The sequence below is a fragment of the Lonchura striata genome, chromosome 11 (assembly GCF_050655825.1).
Source record: "Lonchura striata isolate lonStrDom1 chromosome 11, ASM5065582v1, whole genome shotgun sequence".
Classification (NCBI taxonomy): Eukaryota; Metazoa; Chordata; class Aves; order Passeriformes; family Estrildidae; genus Lonchura; species Lonchura striata.
In genome coordinates this window covers 4832972-4858578 of record NC_140713.1, presented here as the reverse complement: position 1 = coordinate 4858578, position 25607 = coordinate 4832972, and positions in this window count along the sequence as shown.

Here is a 25607-nt window from a genome sequence, read left to right as displayed (position 1 = left end):
GGGCAAAGGCTGAGCCCAGCGGGGTTTGGCCGCCGCTCCCCCTCTGCCTCCCCACAGGCGGGGCCATCGCGGGAGGGGCTTGGGCCGGGCTTGTTCTCCTGGATCCGGGCAGGCCGCCGCGTTCAGCAGCTTTGTACCTGCTGATTATCGCTATTTAATGCCTGCTGCTCTTTCCTGTCCTTTCCTTTTTCTTTTTTTTTTGTTTTTTGTTTTTTGTTATTTTTCCCTTGTGCCTACTCACATTCGCCTCTCTTTGTTGATGAAAAAAGATTGGATAAAATTAAAAGGGGAGCAAACCTCTTTTGGAGTGTCCGGCTCTTAAATTAAAGCAAGAGAGTAGATGAAATAATTTGTACTTTTCCCAAGTCCTGCAGTGAAGTCACAGAGTGCTAATATTGAAATGAATGTCTGCTTCTAGCACTAGAAACAGCTTTGGACTTGATATTATAAAATTGTGAGCAACTGCCCCCACAGTGCAATGAAGATGAATGTAAGGTTATAAATAAATATTACAGTATTCCTAGGTATTAACGCCAATCATGAGCAGGACTTTTGGATCAGAATCAGGTTGCACAAAAAGCATTTGCAGCTTCTGCTGGATTTTGGTTAGGACCATCTGCTCGTTTGGCTGGTGAGAAATGCAAATTGATGAATTTGGGTAGGAATTTTTCATAGCCTTTTTTCATGATGGGTAGAAGCTAGATCGTCATGTATAACATTTGGGGAGGATTGGAGCAAACCTTTTCCACTTTGATGTCCTTTTTTCTCCCCTGTACTATATAATGCCCAACTTCTGCTTATCCTTTCTATGTTAAATGCATTATGTGCTTCTGAGCTATTTTTTATTTTTGGCTGTTGTGGTTTGACACGGAAAGAGATTTTTTTCCGGAAGGAAGAGGTCAATTTAGATATTGACCAATTAGAGGTGGACACGCCTCTGAGAACACAGAGGGTTAAAAGCAGAATTCCCAGGGGAACTCGCTCTCTTTGGTTCCGGTCAGCGTGCAGTGTGGGCTCTCCCCTGCCCAGCAACGAGCTGGGCGGGGCAGGGGAAAGCCCCATGGCCTGATAAAGGTAAGGCCGAAGGGTGGAAGGACTGGAACCGGGCTGGCCCCTGCAGATGGAAGGGTGGAAGAAATCTGGGATGTCTCCATTCCCCCCCAGCGGGAAGACAGCGGCAGTTTGTCAGCAATTCCACCGCGAGGAAGGAGGAGCGGGGCGGGGGGGGGGAAGCTGCAAGGTGCCCAGTCGCGTGGGAGTTGCTGGATGTCTGGGCATCGAGCCGTCCTGGGAGTTTGGACTTTTAACCCTTCCTTGAGAAATGAAAGCTTTGTGAATTTTCCTTTCCCCTCCTCGAATTGAAAGAGAGGAAAGAGGGACACCTTGGACCCTGGGATGTTAGAAGGAGGAATTCTAGATGGAAGGGGGACAAGGAGTGGCTTTGGCTGGACTTTTCTGTGTTAGCCACAACCTGAACCAATCTTCTCCTCCAAGAGGGACTGTGTTTTGGGAGGATGCCAGTGAGTCAAGAGACCTGCTTCAGCTGGGAAAAAAGACAAAATTGGAGTGAACAGAGAAAAGGTTAGGGGGTTTGTGGTGGCACCCCCTTGTCCTGGAAAGGAAAGAGAAGAGAAGATCTCTGTTCTTGAGCCCTCGGCCCCAGGGGAAAATGGGGGGGACTGTGGTCCCAAACAATGAAAAACTGAACTGTTGTTTTCTCCCCTCTTGGCAGGGCATCCTTGAAAGGAAAAATCCTAAAAACAGTCTGTCCATCCATGCATTTGGTGGTGAGAGCACTGTGCATGGAAAGGAGAAGGGTCACCATGGCAAACTTTTCCTCCGGGCGGTGCCATGTGTGACATGGAAGCACAGGATGTGGAGCTGTGTTTCCTTGGGGGGTCTGTGGCACAGGAGAGACTCTGTTCCCTCGATGGACTGAGTATTGATTGTTTGGGGGGTGGAAACCTGATTGGGGTCGAGATTGTGTCTCACTGTGGTTTGTTGAAGTTGGGTGGTGGGGGGAGGAATGTTTTGCAAGGTTGTCATTTGATCTTTGTGTGGTTTTTCTTTCCTTCTTTAGTTTTTTCTTTTGTAGTAGTAGTTTAATACAGTTTTTTTCTGTTATTAAGCTTGGGCCTGATTTGCTCTGTTCTAGACTCCACAGCATTCAAGGGAGGGATCACATTTTCATGGGGGCACTGGCATTGTGCCAGTGTCAAACCATGACATTGGAGAATAAGTTAAACAACACAGCACAAAACTCTTGCAGCTATCAGCTATGATTATATCCTTTCTTCATTAGGGGTGAGAGCCAATAATACGTAGCAGATGAGATTAATCCAATGGATTAACGGCCCGCACAAGGGAAAACAAGATACTAAGTATTCACCAAGTTCCTTTTATGGTTGTCAGACTGACCTTAAAAATGTTACCTGTCAAAATGAATGTGTCCTGAAGCATATGAAGATATTTTTTTACACTTCCAGAGAGGGATTAACACACATTTTTGAGGAGCCTGAGAAACACCTTCAAGTGACCATAGATGGTAAATTAAGGTCCCATTCAGGGGCTATGAAGGAAGCCCTTCCTTCCGTGGATGCTTCCTTCCAGTGCCTGCTGCTTCTGAGCCAGCAGAAACCCCTTTTTGAGCAAAACACGCATTTGCTGCATATAACCTGTGTCCTCCTCTTCCTTTTACAGGGCATGCACTGAGCATGAGGACATCTGCTCCTGTTACCTTTCAACAAGGCAGAAATGTCACATTCTGTGAGTTTAACTCAGCTCAGGCTGGGGCTAAACATTATCTTGGCAACACAATGACCCGCTTCATAAAAGCAAGCTGAGACACTTTCATAATATTGTAGCTAATGACATTTCATCTGACTGTTTCTGCATTTCATTTTTCAGTTACAGATGCAATTTTGTTTACTAGGGTGAGGGTAGGAGTCATCATTTTTAAACTAGGTTCATATTTCTGAAGAGCAGAGCTCTTACATGGTGCTGAACTAGTGATTTTGTTAATATTCCATTTCCAGAGTTTCTTGTTCTTGTTCAGGTTATGCTTTGGAGCACAACCTGAAAAAATCCTTATAAGTAGCTTTAAAAACCTTTAAGTACCAATGTAAACATGGTGAGAAACTCCCTGGGATTTTTTCCAGTTGTTACAAAATGTTATCTTTGGAGATAAATACCGGAAATTTTCCGATAGAATATATGCATGTGTGTTTCTGTACATTGCACCTTGCCTGTATCAGGGGGAAAGAGGCCGCAGTAAAGGGAGTGTTTATAGAGAGCCAATAAATAAGGGCAATTTCAAAGCAACGATTCATTACATTGATATTCAGCAATAATACAATACCATGAGCAATGGGTAGTCCTTAATTGCTGTCAGTCGTTAGCAAAGGTGTCCAGTGGAGGAGTTCTTAAGTTTCCCATAAAATGCCAGTGGAAGGATACCCATGGCCCAGTCCCATACAGGCTGCACTGATAGCCCTTGATGGTCCCACTTGCAGAAATCAGAGGTGAAAGCTCGTCAGCAAGAAAAGCTGGAAATGAAGGAGGATATTTTTGTTTTTTGCGGCCTGCAGTTTTTCGTCTGTCCTTAGTGGTTTCTTTTTCCCACAGCATCTTGTCACAGTTCTTTTCACTTTGTAGTCTTGGAATTCTGGTTTTTGCCAGGCATGCTTCTCCCTTACTCCGCAGGATCACTTTGGTTTGATGAGACACTTTCTGCATTTTCTGCAGGATAAATTTGGTTTTCCTGGACATCCTTCCTGCCTGCTCTTCATGCTTTGTCTTCTGTGCCAATTTTACTGCTTGCGGATGTTTTCCTCTACACTATTTGTGCAGTTGTACCCTAAATCTCTGGATGCCCAATTTGCAGTATATGTGTACAAACATACATGTGTATTCATTGATTGATTTATTTGTTAGCTGTGTTACATAAAAGGTTAGTTGCTTGGTATTGTTATTCTGATTGTCACTGTGTTACAAGAGCCTTACTGACTCCCCATGGTTCGGTTGTTTTAGTTTTCTGAGGTCTAGGTTGGAGACAAACTAATATTACTGATATTTTAGTCTGGTTTTATTCTAGGGACTCATCATGCCTGTAAGTCTGAAACTTTGGAAAAGTCTGCTTTTTGTTTCTTCCAGTTAATATTTTGTTACTTGATACTTACTGGACAGAAAGAAAAAGATGTTAGATCTTTTTTGTCTTGCTGTTCAGTTAGAATGTCCTTATTTCCTGTCTCTCTTAACCTTTCAGTGTTTTGCTCCACCCTCACTATGCCTAAAAGCATCCCTTCAGTATCTGGATTGTGTAGATTCTAAGTGGAATCAGTGAGATTTTTTTTTCCAGTAATGCTTTGGAATTAAGCCCCCAGCCTTTTTCTTTTGCTTACATTACCTCCTTCCTTTAGGCAGAGTTCTCTGCTCAAGAATCTTTAAAGTGTAATTAGGGTCAACTTGTGCCAAAGCTGTATTTGAACAGTTAAATTGTGCATGCATACAGGTCTGTAGGTGCGTGTATATGAATAGAGACAGGGAGTTTGTAATGGTCTAGACCTACACACACCTATATTTACAAACACTGCAGAAATCCCACTGTTCCACGACTGGTTCCTAGTGCTTCCCCGTCACCGTAATTCAGTTGCATCACGTGCCATAATCTTTTCCTCCACAGAGTTTTAGGTCACCTGCATACTTGATCGAGGCACAATACAGCTCTTTCCAGTCTTCATAAATATTAATTATGTTAATTAAATATTAAATCAAATAGTAAATCATGATTAAAGGTAAAATCTTAAACATTTACGGAAGGAGATCCAGTGTTGGTGACTCTGAGAGCACATACGCAGACATTTCCTTCTAGTTAATGTTGTGCCATTTATAATTGTTAGGTAATGGTCCAGCAGCCAATGATGTGTTTCAGACAGCTATCTTCATGTTCAAGTGACATCATTCTTTCTCCTTGAAAGAGATTTGTTGAGCTATATTGAAAGCACTGACAACATTTCTGCAGCAAATTTCTGGTTTGGAGAACGATGATTGCAGCACACAAGACCCGAGAATTATTCTGCTCAAAGCTGAGCTTCCTCCGCAGTTCAAAGGCTGCTGGCCCTGGAACTTGGATTTGGAGTAGTTTAGAACATAGTGAAGGAATGTTGTATTTTAACCTAATCATCGCTGGGAAGGGGGAAACTCACACCTGATTAAACTTTCTGTTCGTGGAATTTCATCCTACTTGTGGCACTGGAGTTGGTATTTTTATTGACAAACTGTCATGAATTTACATTTGAACATGTAAGTTATAGTAGGATGGGAAAAAGTCAGGTCAGTAATGCCCGTACTGTTTATTTTTTCTCTATTTATGCTGTTTGTTTTGAAGTGTTATAATTTTCACATATTTAACTGATTTTCAAATATTCAACAAACCTGTCAGATTATTTTCACTAAATCACCATTCTGAAGAAAAGTGTAAAGAATTCACATTGTTCCAGCATTAGAATCATAGTGTTTGACAAGATATCCTACCTCTTTTATGAGGAGACAGATCTCAAAAGAGGAATTTTTAAGGATCCTTCCTTATAAAATGTTTCAGCAACTGCATTAATTTGTCGTGTTCCTGTGAACAGGTATTGGGAAAAACCCCATAATTACACTTGTGTTCACCATTTGAATCGCAATTTTTATGCCTTAGGTGGCTGTTTCAGAACCTGTTTCCCAATAGTACATTGTAATCAATTTAATGCATGTTAAAATCTCATTGTTTATTTGGGTACACTTATCAGCTGATGAAATTGCCGCTCATTGAAATTCAGTTGTGAAGTTAGCCATCTTCATCTGCAATCAAGCTGTACAAGCCTTGTTAAAATATTTTATTTTTAGTAAAAATAGCTGAGAAGAAATAAACATTAAAAAAAAATATAAGTGGACAAGAGTGTTACAAAGTAGAAATTTTATGAACCTTGTGCCACACTTTTAAAAGTGATATTTTTGATATCTCCTTTTATGCTTGTTTTTCCAAACATATATGCTCCAAATTGGACCATTGAATATTTGTTTGTTCCTGTAACTTCTATTACATCTTATTGTTTTCCTTCAGTACACTGTTGCTCACTAAGAAATAGTCAAGTTCCCTTTTTAGAATCATTGCTGTATGCAAGTGAAGGAAGGTGGGGAAAAAAGCTTTAAAAATAAAAAAGTCTTGTTTAATGAAAGAGCTGCATGCTAATAACTGCTTGGTTAGGGATATAAATGTATTTTTATGTAAGATATATAGATATAGATAGCGATAAACCTACAGAAGCAGAACTACTGAAATACGAAGGGATCCTTTGCACCAGAAGTTCTGCTGTATGCTCTAGAATTTCCTTGGGGTTTTACCCTCCATCTCATGAGCTGTTAGAGACAGCAGTAATAGGGGCACCAGGAGGTGCCTCCGGGGCTCTCGGGCTACGTGGATGGCTGATTTCAGGTGCTCTGGGCCTGCCTGGGGCAGAGCCAGGGCCAGGGGCCATGGCCAGGCTGTGCCGTTGGGTTCCGTGCTCAGCGGCATCACCGTTGGCAACCACGGAAGGGTCCCCGGGAGCTCCAGGGACAGCGGCCGGTACCGTTGGCTCTCACTGCGTCTCGAGGCAGCGGCGAGTGCAGCAGGCGAGAGGAAAGCTCTTCTGGACAAGGATTGGGGTGGCAGGATCGGCAGCCATGGTGAGTTTTGGGGCAGGGGTGAGGGTGCAGGGGCCACCTTGGGCAGAGCAGGGGCCACCACGGGGCTGCAGGGATGTGGCCTGACCTTCCCCTTGAGCTCCCTCTCCCATGCATTCCCAGGGCCCTGCATGTCCTGCCCCTTAGCCCAGGAGCCATCTCCCTCCCAGCCCTGCTGAGCCCCTTCTGTCCCTCTTCCTGCAGACCATCGGTGGAACTCTCACCAAGATCGTGGTGATGCTGGGCGCCTTCTCGTTCCTGTGTAGGAGGGATGACCAGACCGTGAAGGTCACCGAGGAGCTCCTGCGCCAGCACGAGGAGCAGCGCAAGCAGGAGATGGCCATGCTGCAGGAGATGGGGAAGAGGATCCAGGAGGTGCCCGAGATCACCGAGGACAGCCTGTTTCTCTGGGCCATTGAGCAGTGGTGGTTCTGGCCCTCTGTGGAAATTCTCCTGGTGCTCTTTTCTATCTACAGGTTGCCCAAGCAGGACAGGTCTGCCAACGACAGCTCAGCCTGCGGAGGAGCTCCAGCGGTGCCCACAAGGAAGAGAAGGATGACGAGGAGGAAGAGGATGCGTGCCGTAGCCGACTTCTTTGACAAGCTGGATCAAGTCAGCCTTCCAGATGCCTGTCTGGAGTCGAAGCACGGCAGAAGTCAGAGGAGGGTTTGGAAGGGATGGTCAACGCATCTTCCAAGCCCTTCCCACAAGCGATTTTGGGACAGAGTTGCAGCCAGGGAACACAGTAGTATTCATTCTTAGGCTGTGTGATTTTATGTTCCCAATACCAGATAGTATTTTAGATGGTTAAGAAGTTTTTACTTTAGCTATAGCGTATAAGAATAGTAATGCAATTGTTCATAATTAGGAAGTAGTTCTATTGAAGCAGCAAATGTAATGCTATATAAATATGCTTAGAGTACAATCTAAGGAATAGAGTAGTAATCATTGTTAGATTATATAGGTTACCTTTCCCAATCTAGATTGTATATTAGATGTTTAAGAGTTTTCATTTTAAGTATAGTCTATAAGTGTATTATATAGAACATCTTACTAATATAGGAATATTAGTAAAATTGTTTAAAAATAGGACGTAGAATTTAGAGCTATTAAAGTAAAAAATGTAGCTAACTAAAATACCTAACTAAATGTCCTATGATAGCCACTAAAAGTCTTGTTCATTGTAATGTCCCTAGTACTTTATTAAATTAAACCTTTGTTTTGTTTCAATGTTTGCAAGTTGTAGTTTTTAAAGATGCTAGAATCTGTAAATAAATACATTTGCCTTGTTTCACAAGTGTCGTACTTGATGGAATTTTGTCCCGTACCCCAGCGGTGTAAGACATTTTTATAGGAAACAAAGGAAGCAATACAATTTCTTCCTTGCAGCGACAGCTGGTTTATTGGAAGAGGTGTTCAGCAGTAGCACGCAGAGCCCGTTGTCACGGAGCCGCCCCTCACGCCGTGAAGGGATGCGCTCTCCAAGGGCCCGAGGCTGCGCTCTCCCACCTTTCCCTCGGGCCGGCAGAGCCGCGGCAGCACGAGGCGCGCACTTGTCCGGCTCCTGCCTGAGAGGGGCCGGCTCCGGGCACGTTTCCGACGGCAGCAGCGGCGGCAGCGGCCCGGGAAGCCGCGTTCCCTCAGGCCAGGTGTCGGAGGGTGCCTTTGCCGAGGCCTGCGGGCAGCACGGGCCCGGAGCTGGCTGGGGCCCGTCTGGGGAGAGCGTTTGAGGCCGCGCAGCCCGGCGGCTCCGGAACGGCCGCGCGGCAGCGGCGGAGGCGGCGCGGGGCGGGAGAGGCGGCGGAGGCCGCGCTGAGCCCGCGCCGGCACCGCCGCGGCTCCGGGCGGGCGGGGAGGCTCCCGGCGAGGGGCCGCAGCTCCCGGGCAGTGCCCGAGATTCCCACCTGCGGCCAGAGCTGCTCCACGAGCTCCCGCCCTGCCGGGCTTCTCTTCTGGGCAAAGGCTGAGCCCAGCGGGGTTTGGCCGCCGCTCCCCCTCTGCCTCCCCACAGGCGGGGCCATCGCGGGAGGGGCTTGGGCCGGGCTTGTTCTCCTGGATCCGGGCAGGCCGCCGCGTTCAGCAGCTTTGTACCTGCTGATTATCGCTATTTAATGCCTGCTGCTCTTTCCTGTCCTTTCCTTTTTCTTTTTTTTTTGTTTTTTGTTTTTTGTTATTTTTCCCTTGTGCCTACTCACATTCGCCTCTCTTTGTTGATGAAAAAAGATTGGATAAAATTAAAAGGGGAGCAAACCTCTTTTGGAGTGTCCGGCTCTTAAATTAAAGCAAGAGAGTAGATGAAATAATTTGTACTTTTCCCAAGTCCTGCAGTGAAGTCACAGAGTGCTAATATTGAAATGAATGTCTGCTTCTAGCACTAGAAACAGCTTTGGACTTGATATTATAAAATTGTGAGCAACTGCCCCCACAGTGCAATGAAGATGAATGTAAGGTTATAAATAAATATTACAGTATTCCTAGGTATTAACGCCAATCATGAGCAGGACTTTTGGATCAGAATCAGGTTGCACAAAAAGCATTTGCAGCTTCTGCTGGATTTTGGTTAGGACCATCTGCTCGTTTGGCTGGTGAGAAATGCAAATTGATGAATTTGGGTAGGAATTTTTCATAGCCTTTTTTCATGATGGGTAGAAGCTAGATCGTCATGTATAACATTTGGGGAGGATTGGAGCAAACCTTTTCCACTTTGATGTCCTTTTTTCTCCCCTGTACTATATAATGCCCAACTTCTGCTTATCCTTTCTATGTTAAATGCATTATGTGCTTCTGAGCTATTTTTTATTTTTGGCTGTTGTGGTTTGACATGGAAAGAGATTTTTTTCCGGAAGGAAGAGGTCAATTTAGATATTGACCAATTAGAGGTGGACACGCCTCTGAGAACACAGAGGGTTAAAAGCAGAATTCCCAGGGGAACTCGCTCTCTTTGGTTCCGGTCAGCGTGCAGTGTGGGCTCTCCCCTGCCCAGCAACGAGCTGGGCGGGGCAGGGGAAAGCCCCATGGCCTGATAAAGGTAAGGCCGAAGGGTGGAAGGACTGGAACCGGGCTGGCCCCTGCAGATGGAAGGGTGGAAGAAATCTGGGATGTCTCCATTCCCCCCCAGCGGGAAGACAGCGGCAGTTTGTCAGCAATTCCACCGCGAGGAAGGAGGAGCGGGGCGGGGGGGGGAAGCTGCAAGGTGCCCAGTCGCGTGGGAGTTGCTGGATGTCTGGGCATCGAGCCGTCCTGGGAGTTTGGACTTTTAACCCTTCCTTGAGAAATGAAAGCTTTGTGAATTTTCCTTTCCCCTCCTCGAATTGAAAGAGAGGAAAGAGGGACACCTTGGACCCTGGGATGTTAGAAGGAGGAATTCTAGGTGGAAGGGGGACAAGGAGTGGCTTTGGCTGGACTTTTCCGTGTTAGCCACAACCTGAACCAATCTTCTCCTCCAAGAGGGACTGTGTTTTGGGAGGATGCCAGTGAGTCAAGAGACCTGCTTCAGCTGGGAAAAAAGACAAAATTGGAGTGAACAGAGAAAAGGTTAGAGGGTTTGTGGTGGCACCCCCTTGTCCTGGAAAGGAAAGAGAAGAGAAGAAGATCTCTGTTCTTGAGCCCTCGGCCCCAGGGGAAAATGGGGGGGACTGTGGTCCCAAACAATGAAAAACTGAACTGTTGTTTTCTCCCCTCTTGGCAGGGCATCCTTGAAAGGAAAAATCCTAAAAGCAGTCGGTCCATCCATGCATTTGGTGGTGAGAGCACTGTGCATGGAAAGGAGAAGGGTCACCATGGCAAACTTTTCCTCCGGGCGGTGCCATGTGTGACATGGAAGCACAGGATGTGGAGCTGTGTTTCCTTGGGGGGTCTGTGGCACAGGAGAGACTCTGTTCCCTCGATGGACTGAGTATTGATTGTTTGGGGGGTGGAAACGTGATTGGGGTCGAGATTGTGTCTCACTGTGGTTTGTTGAAGTTGGGTGGTGGGGGGAGGAATGTTTTGCAAGGTTGTCATTTGATCTTTGTGTGGTTTTTCTTTCCTTCTTTAGTTTTTTCTTTTGTAGTAGTAGTTTAATACAGTTTTTTTCTATTATTAAGCTTGGGCCTGCTTTGCTCTGTTCTAGACTCCACAGCATTCAAGGGAGGGATCACATTTTCATGGGGGCACTGGCATTGTGCCAGTGTCAAACCATGACATTGGAGAATAAGTTAAACAACACAGCACAAAACTCTTGCAGCTATCAGCTATGATTATATCCTTTCTTCATTAGGGGTGAGAGCCAATAATACGTAGCAGATGAGATTAATCCAATGGATTAACGGCCCGCACAAGGGAAAACAAGATACTAAGTATTCACCAAGTTCCTTTTATGGTTGTCAGACTGACCTTAAAAATGTTACCTGTCAAAATGAATGTGTCCTGAAGCATATGAAGATATTTTTTTACACTTCCAGAGAGGGATTAACACACATTTTTGAGGAGCCTGAGAAACACCTTCAAGTGACCATAGATGGTAAATTAAGGTCCCATTCAGGGGCTATGAAGGAAGCCCTTCCTTCCGTGGATGCTTCCTTCCAGTGCCTGCTGCTTCTGAGCCAGCAGAAACCCCTTTTTGAGCAAAACACGCATTTGCTGCATATAACCTGTGTCCTCCTCTTCCTTTTACAGGGCATGCACTGAGCATGAGGACATCTGCTCCTGTTACCTTTCAACAAGGCAGAAATGTCACATTCTGTGAGTTTAACTCAGCTCAGGCTGGGGCTAAACATTATCTTGGCAACACAATGACCCGCTTCATAAAAGCAAGCTGAGACACTTTCATAATATTGTAGCTAATGACATTTCATCTGACTGTTTCTGCATTTCATTTTTCAGTTACAGATGCAATTTTGTTTACTAGGGTGAGGGTAGGAGTCATCATTTTTAAACTAGGTTCATATTTCTGAAGAGCAGAGCTCTTACATGGTGCTGAACTAGTGATTTTGTTAATATTCCATTTCCAGAGTTTCTTGTTCTTGTTCAGGTTATGCTTTGGAGCACAACCTGAAAAAATCCTTATAAGTAGCTTTAAAAACCTTTAAGTACCAATGTAAACATGGTGAGAAACTCCCTGGGATTTTTTCCAGTTGTTACAAAATGTTATCTTTGGAGATAAATACCGGAAATTTTCCGATAGAATATATGCATGTGTGTTTCTGTACATTGCACCTTGCCTGTATCAGGGGGAAAGAGGCCGCAGTAAAGGGAGTGTTTATAGAGAGCCAATAAATAAGGGCAATTTCAAAGCAACGATTCATTACATTGATATTCAGCAATAATACAATACCATGAGCAATGGGTAGTCCTTAATTGCTGTCAGTCGTTAGCAAAGGTGTCCAGTGGAGGAGTTCTTAAGTTTCCCATAAAATGCCAGTGGAAGGATACCCATGGCCCAGTCCCATACAGGCTGCACTGATAGCCCTTGATGGTCCCACTTGCAGAAATCAGAGGTGAAAGCTCGTCAGCAAGAAAAGCTGGAAATGAAGGAGGATATTTTTGTTTTTTGCGGCCTGCAGTTTTTCGTCTGTCCTTAGTGGTTTCTTTTTCCCACAGCATCTTGTCACAGTTCTTTTCACTTCGTAGTCTTGGAATTCTGGTTTTTGCCAGGCATGCTTCTCCCTTACTCCGCAGGATCACTTTGGTTTGATGAGACACTTTCTGCATTTTCTGCAGGATAAATTTGGTTTTCCTGGACATCCTTCCTGCCTGCTCTTCATGCTTTGTCTTCTGTGCCAATTTTACTGCTTGCGGATGTTTTCCTCTACACTATTTGTGCAGTTGTACCCTAAATCTCTGGATGCCCAATTTGCAGTATATGTGTACAAACATACATGTGTATTCATTGATTGATTTATTTGTTAGCTGTGTTACATAAAAGGTTAGTTGCTTGGTATTGTTATTCTGATTGTCACTGTGTTACAAGAGCCTTACTGACTCCCCATGGTTCGGTTGTTTTAGTTTTCTGAGGTCTAGGTTGGAGACAAACTAATATTACTGATATTTTAGTCTGGTTTTATTCTAGGGACTCATCATGCCTGTAAGTCTGAAACTTTGGAAAAGTCTGCTTTTTGTTTCTTCCAGTTAATATTTTGTTACTTGATACTTACTGGACAGAAAGAAAAAGATGTTAGATCTTTTTTGTCTTGCTGTTCAGTTAGAATGTCCTTATTTCCTGTCTCTCTTAACCTTTCAGTGTTTTGCTCCACCCTCACTATGCCTAAAAGCATCCCTTCAGTATCTGGATTGTGTAGATTCTAAGTGGAATCAGTGAGATTTTTTTTTCCAGTAATGCTTTGGAATTAAGCCCCCAGCCTTTTTCTTTTGCTTACATTACCTCCTTCCTTTAGGCAGAGTTCTCTGCTCAAGAATCTTTAAAGTGTAATTAGGGTCAACTTGTGCCAAAGCTGTATTTGAACAGTTAAATTGTGCATGCATACAGGTCTGTAGGTGCGTGTATATGAATAGAGACAGGGAGTTTGTAATGGTCTAGACCTACACACACCTATATTTACAAACACTGCAGAAATCCCACTGTTCCACGACTGGTTCCTAGTGCTTCCCCGTCACCGTAATTCAGTTGCATCACGTGCCATAATCTTTTCCTCCACAGAGTTTTAGGTCACCTGCATACTTGATCGAGGCACAATACAGCTCTTTCCAGTCTTCATAAATATTAATTATGTTAATTAAATATTAAATCAAATAGTAAATCATGATTAAAGGTAAAATCTTAAACATTTACGGAAGGAGATCCAGTGTTGGTGACTCTGAGAGCACATATGCAGACATTTCCTTCTAGTTAATGTTGTGCCATTTATAATTGTTAGGTAATGGTCCAGCAGCCAATGATGTGTTTCAGACAGCTATCTTCATGTTCAAGTGACATCATTCTTTCTCCTTGAAAGAGATTTGTTGAGCTATATTGAAAGCACTGACAACATTTCTGCAGCAAATTTCTGGTTTGGAGAACGATGATTGCAGCACACAAGACCCGAGAATTATTCTGCTCAAAGCTGAGCTTCCTCCGCAGTTCAAAGGCTGCTGGCCCTGGAACTTGGATTTGGAGTAGTTTAGAACATAGTGAAGGAATGTTGTATTTTAACCTAATCATCGCTGGGAAGGGGGAAACTCACACCTGATTAAACTTTCTGTTCGTGGAATTTCATCCTACTTGTGGCACTGGAGTTGGTATTTTTATTGACAAACTGTCATGAATTTACATTTGAACATGTAAGTTATAGTAGGATGGGAAAAAGTCAGGTCAGTAATGCCCGTACTGTTTATTTTTTCTCTATTTATGCTGTTTGTTTTGAAGTGTTATAATTTTCACATATTTAACTGATTTTCAAATATTCAACAAACCTGTCAGATTATTTTCACTAAATCACCATTCTGAAGAAAAGTGTAAAGAATTCACATTGTTCCAGCATTAGAATCATAGTGTTTGACAAGATATCCTACCTCTTTTATGAGGAGACAGATCTCAAAAGAGGAATTTTTAAGGATCCTTCCTTATAAAATGTTTCAGCAACTGCATTAATTTGTCGTGTTCCTGTGAACAGGTATTGGGAAAAACCCCATAATTACACTTGTGTTCACCATTTGAATCGCAATTTTTATGCCTTAGGTGGCTGTTTCAGAACCTGTTTCCCAATAGTACATTGTAATCAATTTAATGCATGTTAAAATCTCATTGTTTATTTGGGTACACTTATCAGCTGATGAAATTGCCGCTCATTGAAATTCAGTTGTGAAGTTAGCCATCTTCATCTGCAATCAAGCTGTACAAGCCTTGTTAAAATATTTTATTTATAGTAAAAATATCTGAGAAGAAATAAACATAAAAAAAAATATAAGTGGACAAGAGTGTTACAAAGTAGAAATTTTATGAACCTTGTGCCACACTTTTAAAAGTGATATTTTTGATATCTCCTTTTATGCTTGTTTTTCCAAACATATATGCTCCAAATTGGACCATTGAATATTTGTTTGTTCCTGTAACTTCTATTACATCTTATTGTTTTCCTTCAGTACACTGTTGCTCACTAAGAAATAGTCAAGTTCCCTTTTTAGAATCATTGCTGTATGCAAGTGAAGGAAGGTGGGGAAAAAAGCTTTAAAAATAAAAAAGTCTTGTTTAATGAAAGAGCTGCATGCTAATAACTGCTTGGTTAGGGATATAAATGTATTTTTATGTAAGATATATAGATATAGATAGCGATAAACCTACAGAAGCAGAACTACTGAAATACGAAGGGATCCTTTGCACCAGAAGTTCTGCTGTATGCTCTAGAATTTCCTTGGGGTTTTACCCTCCATCTCATGAGCTGTTAGAGACAGCAGTAATAGGGGCACCAGGAGGTGCCTCCGGGGCTCTCGGGCTACGTGGATGGCTGATTTCAGGTGCTCTGGGCCTGCCTGGGGCAGAGCCAGGGCCAGGGGCCATGGCCAGGCTGTGCCGTTGGGTTCCGTGCTCAGCGGCATCACCGTTGGCAACCACGGAAGGCTCCCCGGGAGCTCCAGGGACAGCGGCCGGTACCGTTGGCTCTCACTGCGTCTCGAGGCAGCGGCGAGTGCAGCAGGCGAGAGGAAGGCTCTGCTAGACAAGGGTTGGGGCGGCAGGATCGGCAGCCATGGTGAGTTTTGGGGCAGGGGTGAGGGTGCAGGGGCCACCTTGGGCAGAGCAGGTGCCACCACGGGGCTGCAGGGATGTGGCCTGACCTTCCCCTTGAGCTCCCTCTCCCATGCATTCCCAGGGCCCTGCATGTCCTGCCCCTTAGCCCAGGAGCCATCTCCCTCCCAGCCCTGCTGAGCCCCTTCTGTCCCTCTTCCTGCAGACCATCGGTGGAACTCTCACCAAGATCGTGGTGATGCTGGGCGCCTTCTCGTTCCTGTGTAGGAGGGATGACCAGACCGTGAAGGTCACCGAGGAGCTCCTGCGCCAGCACGAGGAGCAGCGCAAGCAGGAGATGGCCATGCTGCAGGAGATGGGGAAGAGGATCCAGGAGGTGCCCGAGATCACCGAGGACAGCCTGTTTCTCTGGGCCATTGAGCAGTGGTGGTTCTGGCCCTCTGTGGAGATTCTCCTGGTGCTCTTTTCTGTCTACAGGTTGCCCAAGCAGGACAGCTCTGCCAACGACAGCTCAGCCTGCGGAGGAGCTCCAGCGGTGCCCGCAAGGAAGAGAAGGATGACGAGGAGGAAGAGGATGCGTGCCGTAGCCGACTTCTTTGACAAGCTGGATCAAGTCAGCCTTCCAGATGCCTGTCTGGAGTCGAAGGACGGCAGAAGTCAGAGGAGGGTTTGGAAGGGATGGTCAACGCATCTTCCAAGCCCTTCCCACAAGCGATTTTGGGACAGAGTTGCAGCCAGGGAACACAGTAGTATTCATTCTTAGGCTGTGTGATTTTATGTTCCCAATACCAGATAGTATTTTAGATGGTTAAGAAGTTTTTACTTTAGCTATAGCGTATAAGAATAGTAATGCAATTGTTCATAATTAGGAAGTAGTTCTATTGAAGCAGCAAATGTAATGCTATATAAATATGCTTAGAGTACAATCTAAGGAATAGAGTAGTAATCATTGTTAGATTATATAGGTTACCTTTCCCAATCTAGATTGTATATTAGATGTTTAAGAGTTTTCATTTTAAGTATAGTCTATAAGTGTATTATATAGAACATCTTACTAATATAGGAATATTAGTAAAATTGTTTAAAAATAGGACGTAGAATTTAGAGCTATTAAAGTAAAAAATGTAGCTAACTAAAATACCTAACTAAATGTCCTATGATAGCCACTAAAAGTCTTGTTCATTGTAATGTCCCTAGTACTTTATTAAATTAAACCTTTGTTTTGTTTCAATGTTTGCAAGTTGTAGTTTTTAAAGATGCTAGAATCTGTAAATAAATACATTTGCCTTGTTTCACAAGTGTCGTACTTGATGGAATTTTGTCCCGTACCCCAGCGGTGTAAGACATTTTTATAGGAAACAAAGGAAGCAATACAATTTCTTCCTTGCAGCGACAGCTGGTTTATTGGAAGAGGTGTTCAGCAGTAGCACGCAGAGCCCGTTGTCACGGAGCCGCCCCTCACGCCGTGAAGGGATGCGCTCTCCAAGGGCCCGAGGCTGCGCTCTCCCACCTTTCCCTCGGGCCGGCAGAGCCGCGGCAGCACGAGGCGCGCACTTGTCCGGCTCCTGCCTGAGAGGGGCCGGCTCCGGGCACGTTTCCGACGGCAGCAGCGGCGGCAGCGGCCCGGGAAGCCGCGTTCCCTCAGGCCAGGTGTCGGAGGGTGCCTTTGCCGAGGCCTGCGGGCAGCACGGGCCCGGAGCTGGCTGGGGCCCGTCTGGGGAGAGCGTTTGAGGCCGCGCAGCCCGGCGGCTCCGGAACGGCCGCGCGGCAGCGGCGGAGGCGGCGCGGGGCGGGAGAGGCGGCGGAGGCCGCGCTGAGCCCGCGCCGGCACCGCCGCGGCTCCGGGCGGGCGGGGAGGCTCCCGGCGAGGGGCCGCAGCTCCCGGGCAGTGCCCGAGATTCCCACCTGCGGCCAGAGCTGCTCCACGAGCTCCCGCCCTGCCGGGCTTCTCTTCTGGGCAAAGGCTGAGCCCAGCGGGGTTTGGCCGCCGCTCCCCCTCTGCCTCCCCACAGGCGGGGCCATCGCGGGAGGGGCTTGGGCCGGGCTTGTTCTCCTGGATCCGGGCAGGCCGCCGCGTTCAGCAGCTTTGTACCTGCTGATTATCGCTATTTAATGCCTGCTGCTCTTTCCTGTCCTTTCCTTTTTCTTTTTTTTTTGTTTTTTGTTTTTTGTTATTTTTCCCTTGTGCCTACTCACATTCGCCTCTCTTTGTTGATGAAAAAAGATTGGATAAAATTAAAAGGGGAGCAAACCTCTTTTGGAGTGTCCGGCTCTTAAATTAAAGCAAGAGAGTAGATGAAATAATTTGTACTTTTCCCAAGTCCTGCAGTGAAGTCACAGAGTGCTAATATTGAAATGAATGTCTGCTTCTAGCACTAGAAACAGCTTTGGACTTGATATTATAAAATTGTGAGCAACTGCCCCCACAGTGCAATGAAGATGAATGTAAGGTTATAAATAAATATTACAGTATTCCTAGGTATTAACGCCAATCATGAGCAGGACTTTTGGATCAGAATCAGGTTGCACAAAAAGCATTTGCAGCTTCTGCTGGATTTTGGTTAGGACCATCTGCTCGTTTGGCTGGTGAGAAATGCAAATTGATGAATTTGGGTAGGAATTTTTCATAGCCTTTTTTCATGATGGGTAGAAGCTAGATCGTCATGTATAACATTTGGGGAGGATTGGAGCAAACCTTTTCCACTTTGATGTCCTTTTTTCTCCCCTGTACTATATAATGCCCAACTTCTGCTTATCCTTTCTATGTTAAATGCATTATGTGCTTCTGAGCTATTTTTTATTTTTGGCTGTTGTGGTTTGACACGGAAAGAGAATTTTTTCCGGAAGGAAGAGGTCAATTTAGATATTGACCAATTAGAGGTGGACACGCCTCTGAGAACACAGAGGGTTAAAAGCAGAATTCCCAGGGGAACTCGCTCTCTTTGGTTCCGGTCAGCGTGCAGTGTGGGCTCTCCCCTGCCCAGCAACGAGCTGGGCGGGGCAGGGGAAAGCCCCATGGCCTGATAAAGGTAAGGCCGAAGGGTGGAAGGACTGGAACCGGGCTGGCCCCTGCAGATGGAAGGGTGGAAGAAATCTGGGATGTCTCCATTCCCCCCCAGCGGGAAGACAGCGGCAGTTTGTCAGCAATTCCACCGCGAGGAAGGAGGAGCGGGGCGGGGGGGGGGAAGCTGCAAGGTGCCCAGTCGCGTGGGAGTTGCTGGATGTCTGGGCATCGAGCCGTCCTGGGAGTTTGGACTTTTAACCCTTCCTTGAGAAATGAAAGCTTTGTGAATTTTCCTTTCCCCTCCTCGAATTGAAAGAGAGGAAAGAGGGACACCTTGGACCCTGGGATGTTAGAAGGAGGAATTCTAGATGGAAGGGGGACAAGGAGTGGCTTTGGCTGGACTTTTCTGTGTTAGCCACAACCTGAACCAATCTTCTCCTCCAAGAGGGACTGTGTTTTGGGAGGATGCCAGTGAGTCAAGAGACCTGCTTCAGCTGGGAAAAAAGACAAAATTGGAGTGAACAGAGAAAAGGTTAGAGGGTTTGTGGTGGCACCCCCTTGTCCTGGAAAGGAAAGAGAAGAGAAGAAGATCTCTGTTCTTGAGCCCTCGGCCCCAGGGGAAAATGGGGGGGACTGTGGTCCCAAACAATGAAAAACTGAACTGTTGTTTTCTCCCCTCTTGGCAGGGCATCCTTGAAAGGAAAAATCCTAAAAGCAGTCGGTCCATCCATGCATTTGGTGGTGAGAGCACTGTGCATGGAAAGGAGAAGGGTCACCATGGCAAACTTTTCCTCCGGGCGGTGCCATGTGTGACATGGAAGCACAGGATGTGGAGCTGTGTTTCCTTGGGGGGTCTGTGGCACAGGAGAGACTCTGTTCCCTCGATGGACTGAGTATTGATTGTTTGGGGGGTGGAAACGTGATTGGGGTCGAGATTGTGTCTCACTGTGGTTTGTTGAAGTTGGGTGGTGGGGGGAGGAATGTTTTGCAAGGTTGTCATTTGATCTTTGTGTGGTTTTTCTTTCCTTCTTTAGTTTTTTCTTTTGTAGTAGTAGTTTAATACAGTTTTTTTCTATTATTAAGCTTGGGCCTGCTTTGCTCTGTTCTAGACTCCACAGCATTCAAGGGAGGGATCACATTTTCATGGGGGCACTGGCATTGTGCCAGTGTCAAACCATGACATTGGAGAATAAGTTAAACAACACAGCACAAAACTCTTGCAGCTATCAGCTATGATTATATCCTTTCTTCATTAGGGGTGAGAGCCAATAATACGTAGCAGATGAGATTAATCCAATGGATTAACGGCCCGCACAAGGGAAAACAAGATACTAAGTATTCACCAAGTTCCTTTTATGGTTGTCAGACTGACCTTAAAAATGTTACCTGTCAAAATGAATGTGTCCTGAAGCATATGAAGATATTTTTTTACACTTCCAGAGAGGGATTAACACACATTTTTGAGGAGCCTGAGAAACACCTTCAAGTGACCATAGATGGTAAATTAAGGTCCCATTCAGGGGCTATGAAGGAAGCCCTTCCTTCCGTGGATGCTTCCTTCCAGTGCCTGCTGCTTCTGAGCCAGCAGAAACCCCTTTTTGAGCAAAACACGCATTTGCTGCATATAACCTGTGTCCTCCTCTTCCTTTTACAGGGCATGCACTGAGCATGAGGACATCTGCTCCTGTTACCTTTCAACAAGGCAGAAATGTCACATTCTGTGAGTTTAACTCAGCTCAGGCTGGGGCTAAACATTATCTTGGCAACACAATGACCCGCTTCATAAAAGCAAGCTGAGACACTTTCATAATATTGTAGCTAATGACATTTCATCTGACTGTTTCTGCATTTCATTTTTCAGTTACAGATGCAATTTTGTTTACTAGGGTGAGGGTAGGAGTCATCATTTTTAAACTAGGTTCATATTTCTGAAGAGCAGAGCTCTTACATGGTGCTGAACTAGTGATTTTGTTAATATTCCATTTCCAGAGTTTCTTGTTCTTGTTCAGGTTATGCTTTGGAGCACAACCTGAAAAAATCCTTATAAGTAGCTTTAAAAACCTTTAAGTACCAATGTAAACATGGTGAGAAACTCCCTGGGATTTTTTCCAGTTGTTACAAAATGTTATCTTTGGAGATAAATACCGGAAATTTTCCGATAGAATATATGCATGTGTGTTTCTGTACATTGCACCTTGCCTGTATCAGGGGGAAAGAGGCCGCAGTAAAGGGAGTGTTTATAGAGAGCCAATAAATAAGGGCAATTTCAAAGCAACGATTCATTACATTGATATTCAGCAATAATACAATACCATGAGCAATGGGTAGTCCTTAATTGCTGTCAGTCGTTAGCAAAGGTGTCCAGTGGAGGAGTTCTTAAGTTTCCCATAAAATGCCAGTGGAAGGATACCCATGGCCCAGTCCCATACAGGCTGCACTGATAGCCCTTGATGGTCCCACTTGCAGAAATCAGAGGTGAAAGCTCGTCAGCAAGAAAAGCTGGAAATGAAGGAGGATATTTTTGTTTTTTGCGGCCTGCAGTTTTTCGTCTGTCCTTAGTGGTTTCTTTTTCCCACAGCATCTTGTCACAGTTCTTTTCACTTCGTAGTCTTGGAATTCTGGTTTTTGCCAGGCATGCTTCTCCCTTACTCCGCAGGATCACTTTGGTTTGATGAGACACTTTCTGCATTTTCTGCAGGATAAATTTGGTTTTCCTGGACATCCTTCCTGCCTGCTCTTCATGCTTTGTCTTCTGTGCCAATTTTACTGCTTGCGGATGTTTTCCTCTACACTATTTGTGCAGTTGTACCCTAAATCTCTGGATGCCCAATTTGCAGTATATGTGTACAAACATACATGTGTATTCATTGATTGATTTATTTGTTAGCTGTGTTACATAAAAGGTTAGTTGCTTGGTATTGTTATTCTGATTGTCACTGTGTTACAAGAGCCTTACTGACTCCCCATGGTTCGGTTGTTTTAGTTTTCTGAGGTCTAGGTTGGAGACAAACTAATATTACTGATATTTTAGTCTGGTTTTATTCTAGGGACTCATCATGCCTGTAAGTCTGAAACTTTGGAAAAGTCTGCTTTTTGTTTCTTCCAGTTAATATTTTGTTACTTGATACTTACTGGACAGAAAGAAAAAGATGTTAGATCTTTTTTGTCTTGCTGTTCAGTTAGAATGTCCTTATTTCCTGTCTCTCTTAACCTTTCAGTGTTTTGCTCCACCCTCACTATGCCTAAAAGCATCCCTTCAGTATCTGGATTGTGTAGATTCTAAGTGGAATCAGTGAGATTTTTTTTTCCAGTAATGCTTTGGAATTAAGCCCCCAGCCTTTTTCTTTTGCTTACATTACCTCCTTCCTTTAGGCAGAGTTCTCTGCTCAAGAATCTTTAAAGTGTAATTAGGGTCAACTTGTGCCAAAGCTGTATTTGAACAGTTAAATTGTGCATGCATACAGGTCTGTAGGTGCGTGTATATGAATAGAGACAGGGAGTTTGTAATGGTCTAGACCTACACACACCTATATTTACAAACACTGCAGAAATCCCACTGTTCCACGACTGGTTCCTAGTGCTTCCCCGTCACCGTAATTCAGTTGCATCACGTGCCATAATCTTTTCCTCCACAGAGTTTTAGGTCACCTGCATACTTGATCGAGGCACAATACAGCTCTTTCCAGTCTTCATAAATATTAATTATGTTAATTAAATATTAAATCAAATAGTAAATCATGATTAAAGGTAAAATCTTAAACATTTACGGAAGGAGATCCAGTGTTGGTGACTCTGAGAGCACATATGCAGACATTTCCTTCTAGTTAATGTTGTGCCATTTATAATTGTTAGGTAATGGTCCAGCAGCCAATGATGTGTTTCAGACAGCTATCTTCATGTTCAAGTGACATCATTCTTTCTCCTTGAAAGAGATTTGTTGAGCTATATTGAAAGCACTGACAACATTTCTGCAGCAAATTTCTGGTTTGGAGAACGATGATTGCAGCACACAAGACCCGAGAATTATTCTGCTCAAAGCTGAGCTTCCTCCGCAGTTCAAAGGCTGCTGGCCCTGGAACTTGGATTTGGAGTAGTTTAGAACATAGTGAAGGAATGTTGTATTTTAACCTAATCATCGCTGGGAAGGGGGAAACTCACACCTGATTAAACTTTCTGTTCGTGGAATTTCATCCTACTTGTGGCACTGGAGTTGGTATTTTTATTGACAAACTGTCATGAATTTACATTTGAACATGTAAGTTATAGTAGGATGGGAAAAAGTCAGGTCAGTAATGCCCGTACTGTTTATTTTTTCTCTATTTATGCTGTTTGTTTTGAAGTGTTATAATTTTCACATATTTAACTGATTTTCAAATATTCAACAAACCTGTCAGATTATTTTCACTAAATCACCATTCTGAAGAAAAGTGTAAAGAATTCACATTGTTCCAGCATTAGAATCATAGTGTTTGACAAGATATCCTACCTCTTTTATGAGGAGACAGATCTCAAAAGAGGAATTTTTAAGGATCCTTCCTTATAAAATGTTTCAGCAACTGCATTAATTTGTCGTGTTCCTGTGAACAGGTATTGGGAAAAACCCCATAATTACACTTGTGTTCACCATTTGAATCGCAATTTTTATGCCTTAGGTGGCTGTTTCAGAACCTGTTTCCCAATAGTACATTGTAATCAATTTAATGCATGTTAAAATCTCATTGTTTATTTGGGTACACTTATCAGCTGATGAAATTGCCGCTCATTGAAATTCAGTTGTGAAGTTAGCCATCTTCATCTGCAATCAAGCTGTACAAGCCTTGTTAAAATATTTTATTTATAGTAAAAATATCTGAGAAGAAATAAACATAAAAAAAAATATAAGTGGACAAGAGTGTTACAAAGTAGAAATTTTATGAACCTTGTGCCACACTTTTAAAAGTGATATTTTTGATATCTCCTTTTATGCTTGTTTTTCCAAACATATATGCTCCAAATTGGACCATTGAATATTTGTTTGTTCCTGTAACTTCTATTACATCTTATTGTTTTCCTTCAGTACACTGTTGCTCACTAAGAAATAGTCAAGTTCCCTTTTTAGAATCATTGCTGTATGCAAGTGAAGGAAGGTGGGGAAAAAAGCTTTAAAAATAAAAAAGTCTTGTTTAATGAAAGAGCTGCATGCTAATAACTGCTTGGTTAGGGATATAAATGTATTTTTATGTAAGATATATAGATATAGATAGCGATAAACCTACAGAAGCAGAACTACTGAAATACGAAGGGATCCTTTGCACCAGAAGTTCTGCTGTATGCTCTAGAATTTCCTTGGGGTTTTACCCTCCATCTCATGAGCTGTTAGAGACAGCAGTAATAGGGGCACCAGGAGGTGCCTCCGGGGCTCTCGGGCTACGTGGATGGCTGATTTCAGGTGCTCTGGGCCTGCCTGGGGCAGAGCCAGGGCCAGGGGCCATGGCCAGGCTGTGCCGTTGGGTTCCGTGCTCAGCGGCATCACCGTTGGCAACCACGGAAGGCTCCCCGGGAGCTCCAGGGACAGCGGCCGGTACCGTTGGCTCTCACTGCGTCTCGAGGCAGCGGCGAGTGCAGCAGGCGAGAGGAAGGCTCTGCTAGACAAGGGTTGGGGCGGCAGGATCGGCAGCCATGGTGAGTTTTGGGGCAGGGGTGAGGGTGCAGGGGCCACCTTGGGCAGAGCAGGTGCCACCACGGGGCTGCAGGGATGTGGCCTGACCTTCCCCTTGAGCTCCCTCTCCCATGCATTCCCAGGGCCCTGCATGTCCTGCCCCTTAGCCCAGGAGCCATCTCCCTCCCAGCCCTGCTGAGCCCCTTCTGTCCCTCTTCCTGCAGACCATCGGTGGAACTCTCACCAAGATCGTGGTGATGCTGGGCGCCTTCTCGTTCCTGTGTAGGAGGGATGACCAGACCGTGAAGGTCACCGAGGAGCTCCTGCGCCAGCACGAGGAGCAGCGCAAGCAGGAGATGGCCATGCTGCAGGAGATGGGGAAGAGGATCCAGGAGGTGCCCGAGATCACCGAGGACAGCCTGTTTCTCTGGGCCATTGAGCAGTGGTGGTTCTGGCCCTCTGTGGAGATTCTCCTGGTGCTCTTTTCTGTCTACAGGTTGCCCAAGCAGGACAGCTCTGCCAACGACAGCTCAGCCTGCGGAGGAGCTCCAGCGGTGCCCGCAAGGAAGAGAAGGATGACGAGGAGGAAGAGGATGCGTGCCGTAGCCGACTTCTTTGACAAGCTGGATCAAGTCAGCCTTCCAGATGCCTGTCTGGAGTCGAAGCACGGCAGAAGTCAGAGGAGGGTTTGGAAGGGATGGTCAACGCATCTTCCAAGCCCTTCCCACAAGCGATTTTGGGACAGAGTTGCAGCCAGGGAACACAGTAGTATTCATTCTTAGGCTGTGTGATTTTATGTTCCCAATACCAGATAGTATTTTAGATGGTTAAGAAGTTTTTACTTTAGCTATAGCGTATAAGAATAGTAATGCAATTGTTCATAATTAGGAAGTAGTTCTATTGAAGCAGCAAATGTAATGCTATATAAATATGCTTAGAGTACAATCTAAGGAATAGAGTAGTAATCATTGTTAGATTATATAGGTTACCTTTCCCAATCTAGATTGTATATTAGATGTTTAAGAGTTTTCATTTTAAGTATAGTCTATAAGTGTATTATATAGAACATCTTACTAATATAGGAATATTAGTAAAATTGTTTAAAAATAGGACGTAGAATTTAGAGCTATTAAAGTAAAAAATGTAGCTAACTAAAATACCTAACTAAATGTCCTATGATAGCCACTAAAAGTCTTGTTCATTGTAATGTCCCTAGTACTTTATTAAATTAAACCTTTGTTTTGTTTCAATGTTTGCAAGTTGTAGTTTTTAAAGATGCTAGAATCTGTAAATAAATACATTTGCCTTGTTTCACAAGTGTCGTACTTGATGGAATTTTGTCCCGTACCCCAGCGGTGTAAGACATTTTTATAGGAAGCAAAGGAAGCAATACAATTTCTTCCTTGCAGCGACAGCTGGTTTATTGGAAGAGGTGTTCAGCAGTAGCACGCAGAGCCCGTTGTCACGGAGCCGCCCCTCACGCCGTGAAGGGATGCGCTCTCCAAGGGCCCGAGGCTGCGCTCTCCCACCTTTCCCTCGGGCCGGCAGAGCCGCAGCAGCACGAGGCGCGCACTTGTCCGGCTCCTGCCTGAGAGGGGCCG